Source organism: Salmo salar, chromosome ssa18 (genome assembly GCF_905237065.1).
Source record: "Salmo salar chromosome ssa18, Ssal_v3.1, whole genome shotgun sequence".
Classification (NCBI taxonomy): domain Eukaryota; kingdom Metazoa; phylum Chordata; class Actinopteri; order Salmoniformes; family Salmonidae; genus Salmo; species Salmo salar.
In genome coordinates, this window is record NC_059459.1 from 79,599,842 (window position 1) to 79,612,762 (window position 12,921).

General features: G+C 45.4%; 1 long non-coding RNA gene across 1 annotated transcript; it reads left to right on the plus strand.

The window, feature by feature from the left end:
* The first annotated feature begins 4,720 nt into the window (after positions 1 to 4,720).
* On the plus strand, positions 4,721 to 8,004 carry LOC123728651 (uncharacterized). Its single transcript, XR_006760287.1, has 3 exons — positions 4,721 to 4,944; positions 7,409 to 7,564; positions 7,714 to 8,004. It is a non-coding gene; the product is annotated as an uncharacterized lncRNA (long non-coding RNA).
* The last annotated feature ends 4,917 nt before the right edge of the window (positions 8,005 to 12,921 follow it).

The following is a 12,921-nucleotide window of genomic DNA, read 5'->3' on the forward strand; positions in this document are numbered from 1 at the left end:
AAAGCAAGTGAAATAGAGCATAAACAAAAGTGAAATAAACAATACAAAATGAACAGTAAACATTACACAAACATTACAAAATAATAAAGACATTTCATATGTCATATTATGTCTATATACAGTGTTGTAATGATGTGCAGAAAGCTAAAGTATAAAAGGGAAAATAAATATAAATATATGTTGTATTTACAATGATGTTTGTTCGTCACTGGTTGACCTTTTCTTGTGGCAACAGATCAGAAATCTTGCTGCTGTGATGGAACACTGTGGTATTTCACCCAGTAGATATGGGAGTTTCTCAAAATTGGATTTGTTTTAGAATTCTTTGTGATTCTGTGTAATCTGAGGGAAATATGTGTCTCTAATATGGTCATACATTTGGCAGGAGGTTAGGAAGTGCAGCTCAGTTTCCACCTCATTTGTGGGGAGTGTGCACATAGCCTGTCTTCACTTGAGAGACAGGTCTGCCTACGGCGGCCTTTCTCAATAGCAAGGCTATGCTCACTGAGTCTGTACATAGTCAAAGCTTTCCTTAATTTTGGGTCAGTCACAGTGGTCAGGTATTCTGCCACTGTGTACTCTCTGTTTAGGGCCAAATAGCATTCTAGTTTGCTATGTTTTTTTGTTAATTCTTTCCAATGTGTCAAGTAATTATCTTTTTGTTTTCTCATGATTTGGTTGGGTCTGATTGTGTTCCTAACCTGCTAAATAGATATGTAATTTCAGAGCTGGCTGTTCTGTTGACACAAGCTACACAACACGGTTATTCTTCACAAGGTATACAGGATCTGATGGAGAGCAGAATTGAACACCAGCCAGGATATTATTGATATTATTATTATTAATAGCATATGAAGCCAAGTCAACTGTGGGATCTGTTTGTGTTTGTGAACAGAGCCCCAGGACCAACTTGCTTAGTTGACTCTTCTCCAGGTTCATCTCTCTGTAGGTGATGGCTTTGTTATGGAAGGTTTGAGAATCGCTTCCTTTTAGGTGGTTGTAGAATTTAACGTCTCTTTTCTGGATTTTGATAATTATCAGGTATCGACCTAATTCTGCTCTGCATGCATTATTTGGGGTTTTACGTTGTACACGGAGGATATTTTTTGTAGAATTCTGCATGCAGAGTCTCAATTTGGTGTTCGTACCAAAGGGTCTGAATCCATTTTTTTCATTTTTAATCCATTTTCAAACATTTCTAAAAACATGTTTTCACTTTGTCATTATGGGGTATTATTGTGTGTAGATTGATGAGGAAAAATATTAATTTGAACCCATTTTAAAATAAGGCTGTAATGTAAAAATAATGTGGAAAAAGTCAAGGCACTGTATATGTTGAAGAGGGTGGGGCTTAAGCTGCATCCCTGTCTCACCCCCCAGCTCAGTGGGAAGAAATTTGTTTTTTGACAATTTTAACCACACAAATATTGTTTGTGTACATGGATTTTATAATGTCCTATGTTTTTCCCCCAACACCACTTTCCATCAATTTGAATAGCAGACCCTCATGCCAAATTGAGTCGAAGGCTTTTTTTTAAATCAACAAAGCACGATTAGACTTTGCCTTTGTTTTGGTTTGTTTGTCATTTAGGGTGTGCAGGGTGAATACGTGGTCTGTCGACAGTAATTTAGGTAAAAAGCCAATTTGACATTTGCTCAGTACATTTTTTTCACTTAGGAAATTAACTAGTCTGCTGTTAATGATAGTAGTGCAGTTAATTTCTGTATTTATTTAGTGAATCATTAAATAGTGAAGGCGTAGACTTCTGGGTCTCTATGTTTTTTGGTTTGACAGGTTTCTCAATTTCTTTCTTAGATTTTTGTGTTCTTCACCAAACCATTTGTCATTGTTGTTCATTTTCTTTGTTTTTCTGATTGAAATCTTTTAGATTTGATAGGGAAGCTGAGAGGTCAACTATACTGTTAAGATTTTCTACTGCCAAGTCAAATATACACCTTCACTATTACAGTGGAACGTTTTGTCCAGGAAGTTGTCTAAAAGGGATTGAATTTGTTGTTGCCTTGTAGTTTTTTTGGAAGATTTCCACACTACATTCCTTCCATCTATAACATTTCTTAATGTTATTCAGTTCCTTTGGCTTTGATGCCTCATGATTAAACAAAGCTCTGTTCAAGTAGAGTGTGGATTTGCTGTGATCTGATAGTGTCCACTGACAACCCTAAGAGACTCTGGGTTGAGGTCAGTGATAAAGTAGTCTACAGTACTAACAGATGAGCTATAGGTGTACCTACTATAGGAGTCTCCTCGAAGCCCACCACTGACTATATACAGACCCAGCATCTAACAGCTGCAGGAGTTGTGACCCCTTTTTGTTGGTTATGTTGTCGTAGTTGTGCCTAGGGGAGCATATGGCGGAGGGAATGCTGTCACCTCCAGGTAGGTGTTTGTCCCCCTGTGTGCGTCAGGTTTAAAAAAAAATTGTAAAACAATTTTAGTCATTTAACAGACACTCTTATCCAGAGCAACTTACAGTAGTGAATGCATACATTTCATTTCATACATAATTTTTTTCTGTGCTGGCCCCCCGTGGGAATCGAACCCACAACCCTGGTGTTGCAAACACCATGCTCTACCAACTGAGCTACAGGGAAGGTTCTTGTCCAGTTCTGACATTTAGGTCACCACAGACTAGTACATGTCCCTGGGCCTGGAAATGATTGATTTCCCCCTCCAGGATGGAGAAGCTGTCTTCATTAAAGTATGGGGATTCTAGTGGGGGGATATAGGTAGCACACAGGAGGACATTTATCTCTGTTGAGATCATTTCCTTTTGAATTTCTAGACAAATGTAAAATGTTCCTGTTTTGATTAATTTAATAGAGTGAGTTAAGTCTGCTCTATACCAAATTAGCATAACCCCCTGAGTCCCTTCCCTGTTTCACACCTGGTAGTTTGGTGGATGGGACTACCAGCTCTCTGTAACCTAGAGGGCAACCAGTGGGCCCGTCTCCTTTATACCATGTTTCTTGTAGGATGACAATGTCTGTATTTCCAATTTATTTGATGAAGTCTGGGTTCCTGCTCTTTAGGCCAAAGGCAGATGGCCTCAAACCTTGTATATTCCAGGATGAGATAGTTAAAGCTTTGTGTTCCATAGTGTCTCGTGTTGTTTTTGTGTGGTTTAGGCCCGGACCATCACAGTAGGGCATGTTGAGCATCTGATACAGACCTCTTAGGTCGCAGGATGGGGCTTGGGGGGGGGGGTGTAATAGTGGGGGTTGGGACTGTTTCAGGATGGGACTTGGGGGGGTGTAATAGTGGGGGTTGGGCCTGTTTCAGGATGGGGCTTGGGGGGGTGTAATAGTGGGGGTTGGGACTGTTTCAGGATGGGGCTGGGGGGGGTGTAATAGTGGGGGTTGGGACTGTTTCAGGATGGGGCTTGGGGGGGTGTAATAGTGGGGGTTGGGACTGTTTCAGGATGGGGCTTGGGGGGGTGTAATAGTGGGGGTGTGGCCAGGGTGTGGCCAGGGTTTGTTTAGGGTGGTCTCAGCTGGTTGGGCTGTGGCTTGCGAAGCTGTGGTCTGGGTGTAGGTCCTCTTGTTGTGGGTTCTCTGGGTGCAGGTCCTTCAGGAGGGGTCTTGTTGGTCTGTGCGGGGTGTCCGTTGCTCTGTTGCTAGGGCTACGGTTGAGGGTGACGTCCCTCAGGGTCCTGGCAAAAGTTTGTATTGCTGGTGGGCCAGGTAGACATTAGGTTTTGAGGCACAGTCCTGGGAAATGGTTGCATTCACCCACTGTATGGTAGCAGGGTGGAAGTCTTTTCGTGGTAGCAGGGTGGAGATAACCACTTGTGCGTTGGGGAAAGTGGAAGAAGCTTTTTCAATCACTCCCTTGAGTGCTGTGTCCACACTTTCCTTCTGGGCCCTCAGGTCATTTGTGCCCGTGTGAATTATAATGTGGCTGGGAGACCCTAGTCTGTACTTTCTCTCTGTCTCTCTCTCTGTCTGTGTCTCTCTACCCCCTGTCTCTCCCATAATCTCTCCTCCCTCTCTCTTTCTGGTTCTCCCTCTTTCTCTCTCAACTTTCTCCCCCCACTCTTTTTCTGGTTCTCTCTCAACTCCCCCCCCCCCCCTCTCGGTCTCTCCCACCCTCCCTCCTCCCTCTCCCCCCGCTCTCTTTCTGGTTCTCTCTCCCCCCTCTTTTTCTAGTTCTCCCTCTCTGATGTTGCTATACTATTCTGGTCTATTTGGACATGATCTCTATTGAAGTCAATGTGTCAGTCAGTGTGACTTCTTCTTCGATGGGTAGTCGAGTGGTCGAGGAGTGTCAATTTGTTAGTAGGAGAACAGAAGATTGTCCGCCCCTCCTCGATAGCCTCTATCCGCTGAGGAAGCACGAGAGTATCATGCCTGAGTACTTTACAGAATAATTCATATTTGCTATAATCCATATTTGCCCCGTTTGAATCAGCTGTTATATTATCAAAGGAGAAAAACAGGCACCTGTTAAAAAACAATACGCTACTTGTCGTTTTATCTAGAAAATGTCTAGCACAACTGGCTAAATATCTTTTGAATACTTTTGTGTTTTGTTGCTGTCGCCCTCTAGCTGTAAAATGATGCAACAGCAGAGGGCCTAATTTGCTGTAAGCCTAATAACCTGGATCTTGATTGGACCTGTTCGTTTACTTATATCGTGTCTCCTAGAGATTTAAATGGATTGTAGAGGAGCTTACTGCTCTCTCTCTCTCTGTCTCTGTCTGTCTGTCTCTCTAATCTCGTGGGATTAACGTGCGGTCGAGCATCAGGCATGTTCAAGGGAGAGAAGGAAGACACTGGCGACGGAAGAGAGACAGATCGTTGAAGAAGAGAGAGAGGGAGAGACGGTGTTGAGTCGAACGTCCAGAAAACAGGAGAATAAAACCAGCTGAGGATCTACCTACCTGAACAAGGTGCTTCATATTGAAAAGGCACCTGTCATCTTTGGTAAGCTTTAATGTCATCCAATATTGCAGACAAGTCTTGTTAACTGCTATGACGACGGAACTAATGAATGAATACAAAAGGGCTATTGTGAATCCTGCTATTGACTTGACTTTTAAAATTCCTTTTATTTTAGTTGTCTTTGTTGTTTTTGTACATTTCATTTATGTGTCAAAGCCACATAAAAAGGGAGAGAGAGATGGAGAGAGAGAGGGATATATAGAGAGAGATGGAGAGAGGGATAGAGAGAGAGAGGGATATAGAGAGAGAGAGAGAGAGAGAGAGAGAGAGAGAGAGAGAGACAGAGACAGAGGGGGATGAAGGGTTAGGCTAGATAAGCCAGGAGTAAGCCTCTTTCAGGCCACTTCTAGCCTCATGGATCATTCCGTCAGTTCTATCTGAAGTATTTAATATTCCGCGTTTGACTGCAGCATCTATCAGTTCACCTAGCTACTGCCGGAGAGTTGGACCAATGAGGTTTCTGCATTATGATTTATTTACATGACTCTACACCATTCTATGGCAGCCATGGTAACGCCACCGTTAACAAATAATGTCATGTGACTGAACATCTAGATTTGGAACACTATTCAACATTCTAGAAGATGTCCCAGCTCTATGAAACATTCTGCTAGGGTTAGTCCAGATGGTGATCTTGTTTGTACACAGGTTATAAGGTGTGACCTGGTTGTCTGTGTCTCTGTCTGCGTCACGATACTCACACGCACGCACGCACACTGCCGACTCCATGCTGTGAGCCCTAGATAGGTGTCATCCCTCAGCTCACATATGTGTTTGTGTTTAAAGCTCTTTAAATGTGTGACTCACACAGTATGGGGCCGGTCAGGCCTGCACCTGGTTGTTATGCCAGGGGCTTGCTGGTGAGAGCCAAGCCCCTGTAAGCTTCAGATGCTGGGCTAAGCTCTGGACGCATGGGGTTCAGGACCCAGATTCACAAAACCTTCTTAAGAACAAATGTCTTAACTGCCATCCCCCATTTAACTATGGATTTATGAAGAAAGTTAAGCTAAGTTGATATTCTTCATGAAGTTTTTGCTTAAGGAGAAACATAAATTAAAGTAAGAAGAAATGTGATTCTTGAAAATAAAGTTGTTTGATTTCATCTTGGAATTGTTTCTTTATTTCAAGATGGTTAAACCCTTATGTCGAGAAAATACGCTCATAAAAGCCATTTATCATGTTTAATTCACTCACAAACTTAATCTGAAAGTTTTAGTATTTATTATTTTAAACCCAAGAACATGTTTAGGAACAGTAATCTCAGTAATAAATATGCTAACGTGATTGCCATTGCTAGCTAGATCGGTTGCCTAGCAGCAATATTCTTAAGTACATAGATAGTTAAGAAGTTTCTAAGAAAATTATATCTTAAGATGTTGAGGAATTGCACATAGTTCCTATCTTAAGAAGCTTCTTAAGTTTTGCATAAGAAGTGTTTTGTGAATCTGTTTCCAGTGTGTGTCCAGTGTTTAGAGAGAGGAGAGTTACACAGACGGACATGTCGAGCTATCACTGCTGTACATGTAAAGACCTTTATCCTATCTGGGGACTTTCTCTCTCTCCACCTGTATTAGACCAACCATCACCACCATAACCATGTCTAAGAACCAGTCTCTAAATGCCTCTCCTCCTCCTCTCTCTACCTGTATTAGACCAACCAACACCTCCATAACCATGTCTAAGAACCAGTCTCTAAATGCCTCTCCTCCTCCTCTCTCCACCTGTATTAGACCAACCATCACCACCATAACCATGTCTAAGAACCAGTCTCTAAATGCCTCTCCTCCTCCTCTCTCCACCTGTATTAGACCAACCATCACCACCATAACCATGTCTAAGAACCAGTCTCTAAATGCCTCTCCTCCTCCTCTCTCCACCTGTATTAGACCAACCATCACCACCATAACCATGTCTAAGAACCAGTCTCTAAATGCCTCTCCTCCTCCTCTCTCCACCTGTATTAGACCAACCATCACCACCATAACCATGTCTAAGAACCAGTCTCTAAATGCCTCTCCTCCTCCTCTCTCCACCTGTATTAGACCAACCATCACCACCATAACCATGTCTAAGAACCAGTCTCTAAATGCCTCTCCTCCTCCTCTCTCTACCTGTATTAGACCAACCATCACCACCATAACCATGTCTAAGAACCAGTCTCTAAATGCCTCTCCTCCTCCTCTCTCTACCTGTATTAGACCAACCATCACCACCATGTCTAAGAACCAGTCTCTAAATGCCTCTCCTCCGTCTCTCTTCAGACCAGTCTCTAAATGCCTCTCCTCCGTCTCTCTTCAGACCAGTCTCTAAATGCCTCTCCTCCGTCTCTCTTCAGACCAGTCTCTAAATGCCTCTCCTCCGTCTCTCTTCAGACCAGTCTCTAAATGCCTCTCCTCCGTCTCTCTTCAGACCAGTCTCTAAATGCCTCTCCTCCGTCTCTCTTCAGACCATGTCTAAGGACCAGTGTGAATCCGTAGCAGTGAGCATCGAGTCCCTTTTAACCGACGCAGTTAAGATGCAGTCCCAGTGCCGGGAGCGTAGTGAGCAGCTAGCCGTGGCCGCCGTCGCACTGAGGGAGGAGTCGGCGTGCTTGAGAGAACAGGTGAGGTGTTGATTGGTTGGTGGATGGATAGATATTTATATATGTAGACAGATTGACTGAGATGATTGGTTGGTGGATGGATATATATTTATATATGTAGACAGATTGGTTGGTTGGTTGGCTTATTGATTGATTGATTGATTTAACAGTGTCAAGCCACCCAGCTGGATATGGCCCGAATGAGAAGACAGTTAGAAGAACTGCTGGATACCAAGGCTCAGATGGAGGCCAGTGATAGAATGCACCGCAAACTCAGCAAGACACTCTAAATGGAAGAGAAGGAAGAGGGGAGAGGGAGGAAAAGGGGGATAGAGGAGAGAGAGAGATAAGGACTGAGGAGAGAAAGAAAGGAGAAGGAGAGAAAGAGAGAGGAGAAAGAGAAGAACAGCTGGATACCAAGGCTGCGATGGAGTCCCGGGGTGAACACACACTTGGAAATAAGTCTGGCAGACTTTACAGTTAAATAAATAATTATTTTAACAACGTACACCGTCTCCTGTTCTCTAACCCTATTTATCATCCCTAACCATCACGCTACACTACATGACCAAAAGTATGTGGACACCTGCTCGTCGAACATCTGATTCCAAAATCATAGGCATTAATATGTAGTTGGTCCCCCCCTTGCACTGATGTTGGGCGTTTAGGCCTGGCTCGCAGTCGGCGTTCCAATTCATCCCAAAGCTGTTTGATGGGGTTGTGGTCAGGGCTCTGTGCAGGCCAGTCAAGTTCTTTCACAACAATCGACAAACCATTTCTGTATGGACCTCGCTTTGTGCACCGGGGCATTGTCAAGCTAAAACAGGAGAGAGCCTTCCCCAAACTGTTGCCATAAAGTTGGAAGTACATAATTTTCTAGAATGTCACTGTATGCTGTAGCATGAAGATTTCCCTTCACTGGAACTAAGGGCTCTAGCCTGAACCATGAAAAACAGCCCCAGACCACTATTCCTCCTCCACCAAACTTTACAGTTGGCACTATGCATTGGGACATGTAGTGTTCTCCTGGCATCCGCAAAAAAAATAAGAATTCATCAGTCAGACTGCCAGATGGTGACGCCTGATTCATCACTCTAGAGAACGCGTTTCCACTGCTCCAGAGTCCAATGACGGCGAGCTTTACACCACTCCGGCTGATGCTTGGCATTGAGTATGTTGATCTTAGGCTTGTGTGCGGCTGCTCGGCCACGGAAACCCATTTCATGAAGCTCCCGACGAACAGTTCTCCTACTGACGTTGCTTCCAGAGGAGGTTTAGAACCGGGTAGCGGGCGTTGCTACCAGAGGAGGTTTAGAACCGGGTAGTGGGCGTTGCTACCAGAGGAGGTTTAGAACCGGGTAGCGGGCGTTGCAACCAGAGGAGGTTTATAACCGGGTGGCGGGCGTTGCTACCAGAGGAGGTTTGGAACCGGGTAGCGGGCGTTGCTACCAGAGGAGGTTTGGAACCGGGTAGTGGGCGTTGCAACCAGAGGAGGTTTAGAACCGGGTAGCGGGCGTTGCTACCAGAGGAGGTTTGGAACCGGGTAGTGGGCGTTGCAACCAGAGGAGGTTTGGAACCGGGTAGTGGGCGTTGCAACCAGAGGAGGTTTGGAACCGGGTAGTGGGCGTTGCAACCAGAGGAGGTTTGGAACCGGGTAGTGGGCGTTGCAACCAGAGGAGGTTTGGAACCGGGTAGTGGGCGTTGCAACCAGAGGAGGTTTGGAACCGGGTAGTGGGCGTTGCAACCAGAGGAGGTTTGGAACCGGGTAGCGGGCGTTGCTACCAGAGGAGGTTTAGAACCGGGTAGTGGGCGTTGCTACCAGAGGAGGTTTAGAACCGGGTAGCGGGCGTTGCAACCATAGGAGGTTTATAACCGGGTGGCGGGCGTTGCTACCAGAGGAGGTTTGGAACCGGGTAGCGGGCGTTGCTACCAGAGGAGGTTTGGAACCGGGTAGTGGGCGTTGCAACCAGAGGAGGTTTGGAACCGGGTAGTGGGCGTTGCAACCAGAGGAGGTTTGGAACCGGGTAGTGGGCGTTGCAACCAGAGGAGGTTTGGAACCGGGTAGTGGGCGTTGCAACCAGAGGAGGTTTGGAACCGGGTAGTGGGCGTTGCAACCAGAGGAGGTTTGGAACCGGGTAGTGGGCGTTGCAACCAGAGGAGGTTTGGAACCGGGTAGTGGGCGTTGCAACCAGAGGAGGTTTGGAACCGGGTAGTGGGCGTTGCAACCAGAGGAGGTTTGGAACCGGGTAGTGGGCGTTGCAACCAGAGGAGGTTTGGAACCGGGTAGTGGGCGTTGCAACCAGAGGAGGTTTGGAACCGGGTAGCGGGCGTTGCTACCAGAGGAGGTTTGGAACCGGGTAGTGGGCGTTGCAACCAGAGGAGGCGTCGGCTCATAAATGTATGGAATGGAGTGAACGGAATGGCAGCAAACACGTCGAAGACGTGGTTTCCATGTGGTTGATACCATTCCATCGACTCCATTATTGTGAGCCGTCGCCCCTTCAGCAGCCGCCAATGGTTGGAACAGACAATGTTTACCCGCTTCTGTGAGCTTGTGTGGCCTACCACTTCACAATAACAGGGCAGAAATTTGACAAACTGACTTGTTGGAAAGGTGGCATCCTATGACGGTGCCACGTTGAAAGTCTCTGAGATCTTCATTAAGGCCATTCTACTGACAATGTTTGTCTATGGAGATTGCATGGCTGTGTGCTCAATTTTACACCTGTCAGCAACGGGTGTGCTGAAATAGCCGACCACTAATTTGAAGGGGTGTCCACGTGTATGTATGTATGTATGTATGTATGTATGTATGTATGTATATACACTGCTCAAAAAAATAAAGGGAACACTTAAACAACACAATGTAACTCCAAGTCAATCACACTTCTGTGAAATCAAACTGTTCACTTAGGAAGCAACACTGATTGACAATAAATTTCACATGCTGTTGTGCAAATGGAATAGACAACAGGTGGAAATTATAGGCAATTAGCAAGACACCCCCAATAAAGGAGTGGTTCTGCAGGTGGGGACCACAGACCACTTCTCAGTTCCTATGCTTCCTGGCTGATGTTTTGGTCACTTTTGAATGCTGGCGGTGCTTTCACTCTAGTGGTAGCATGAGACGGAGTCTACAACCCACACAAGTGGCTCAGGTAGTGCAGCTCATCCAGGATGGCACATCAATGCGAGCTGTGGCAAGAAGGTTTGCTGTGTCTGTCAGCGTAGTGTCCAGAGCATGGAGGCGCTACCAAGAGACAGGCCAGTACATCAGGAGACGTGGAGGAGGCCGTAGGAGGGCAACAACCCAGCAGCAGGTCCGCTACCTCCGCCTTTGTGCAAGGAGGAGCAGGAGAAGCACTGCCAGAGCCCTGCAAAATGACCTCCAGCAGGCCACAAATGTGCATGTGTCTGCTCAAACGGTCAGAAACAGACTCCATGAGGGTGGTATGAGGGCCCGACATCTACAGGTGGGGGTTGTGCTTACAGCCCAACACCGTGCAGGACGTTTGGCATATGCCAGAGAACACCAAGATTGGCAAATTCGCCACTGGCGCCCTGTGCTCTTCATTGATGAAAGCAGGTTCACACTGAGCACGTGACAGACGTGACAGAGTCTGGAGACGCCGTGGAGAACGTTCTGCTGCCTGCAACATCCTCCAGCATGACCAGTTTGGCGGTGTGTCAGTCATGGTGTGGGGTGGCATTTCTTTGGGGGGCCACACAGCTCTCCATGTGCTCGCCAGAGGTAGCCTGACTGCTATTAGGTACCGAGATGAGATCCTCAGACCCCTTGTGAGACCATATGCTGGTGCGGTTGGCCCTGGGTTCCTCCTAATGCAAGACAATGCTAGACCTCATGTGGCTGGAGTGTGTCAGCAGTTCCTGCAAGAGGAAGGCATTGATGCTATGGACTGGCCTGCCCGTTCCCCAGACCTGAATCCAATTGAGCACATCTGGGACATCATGTCTCGCTCCATCCACCAACGCCACGTTGCACCACAGACTGTCCAGGAGTTGGCAGATGCTTTAGTCCAGGTCTGGGAGGAGATCCCTCAGGAGACCATCTGCCACCTCATCAGGAGCATGCCCAGGCGTTGTAGGGAGGTCATACAGGCACGTGGAGGCCACACACACTACTGAGCCTCATTTTGACTTGTTTTAAGGACATTACATCAAAGTTGGATAAGCCTGTAGTGTGATTTTCCACTTTAATTTTGAGTGTGACTCCAAATCCAGACCCCCATGGGTTGATAAATTAGATTTCCATTGATTATTTTTGTGTGATTTTGTTGTCAGCACATTCAACTATGTAAAGAAAAAAGTATTTAATAAGATTATTTCTTTCATTCAGATCTAGGATGTGTCGTTTAAGTGTTCCCTTTATTTTTTTGAGCAATATATATATATAAAACCTTATCTCCAATCCCTAACTAATAGATTTGCTGCTTTATGCTAGCTATACACACACACACACACACACACACACACACACACATACCGTTCAAAAGTTTGGGGTCACTTAGAAATGTCCTTGTTTTTTTAAATAATTGTTTTGTCCATTAAAATAACATCAAATTGATCAGAAATACAGTGTAGACGTTGTTAATGTTGTAAATGCCTATCGTAGCTGGAAACGGCTGATTTTTAATGGAATATCTACATAGGTGTACAGAGACCCATTATCAGAAACCATCACTGCTGTGTTCCAATGGACGTTGTGTTAGCTAATCCAAGTCTATCATTTTAAAAGGCTACTTGATCATTAGAAAACCCTTTTGCAATTATGTTAGCACAGCTGAAAACGGTTGTTCTGATTAAAGAAGCAATAAAACTGTCCTTCTTTACACTAGTTGAGTATCTGGAGCATCAGCATTTGTGAGTTCGATTACAGGCTCAAAATGGCCAGAAACAAATAACTTTCTTCTGAAACTCGTCAGTCTATTTTTGTTCTGAGAAATGAAGGCTATTCCATGTGAGAAATTACCAAGAAACTGAAGATCTCGTACAACGCTGTGCACTACTCCCTTCACAGAACAGCACAAACTGGCCCTAACCAGAATAGAAAGAGTGGCTTTTCTTTCAAAAACAAGGACATTGCCAAACTTTTGAACGGTAGTGCGTGCGTGTATACACACAGACAGTAGAAAAAGGCTAATGCCACATTTGGCAGACTTTTAAACAGTTCGGATTCATGTTCATTTAGTTTTAGGGAGCAAAACCTACAGTAGCTTAGCGTGGTAAAGAAACGCCTGGGAGAGAGCATGTAAACATCTTGCTGGCCTACAGCCTTTCCCTCATTTCGTAGAGGAGAGATCAGTTAGTCCACCTGGCGTGTCTCTGATGGAAACTACAATAACAAGGAAAGGATATCT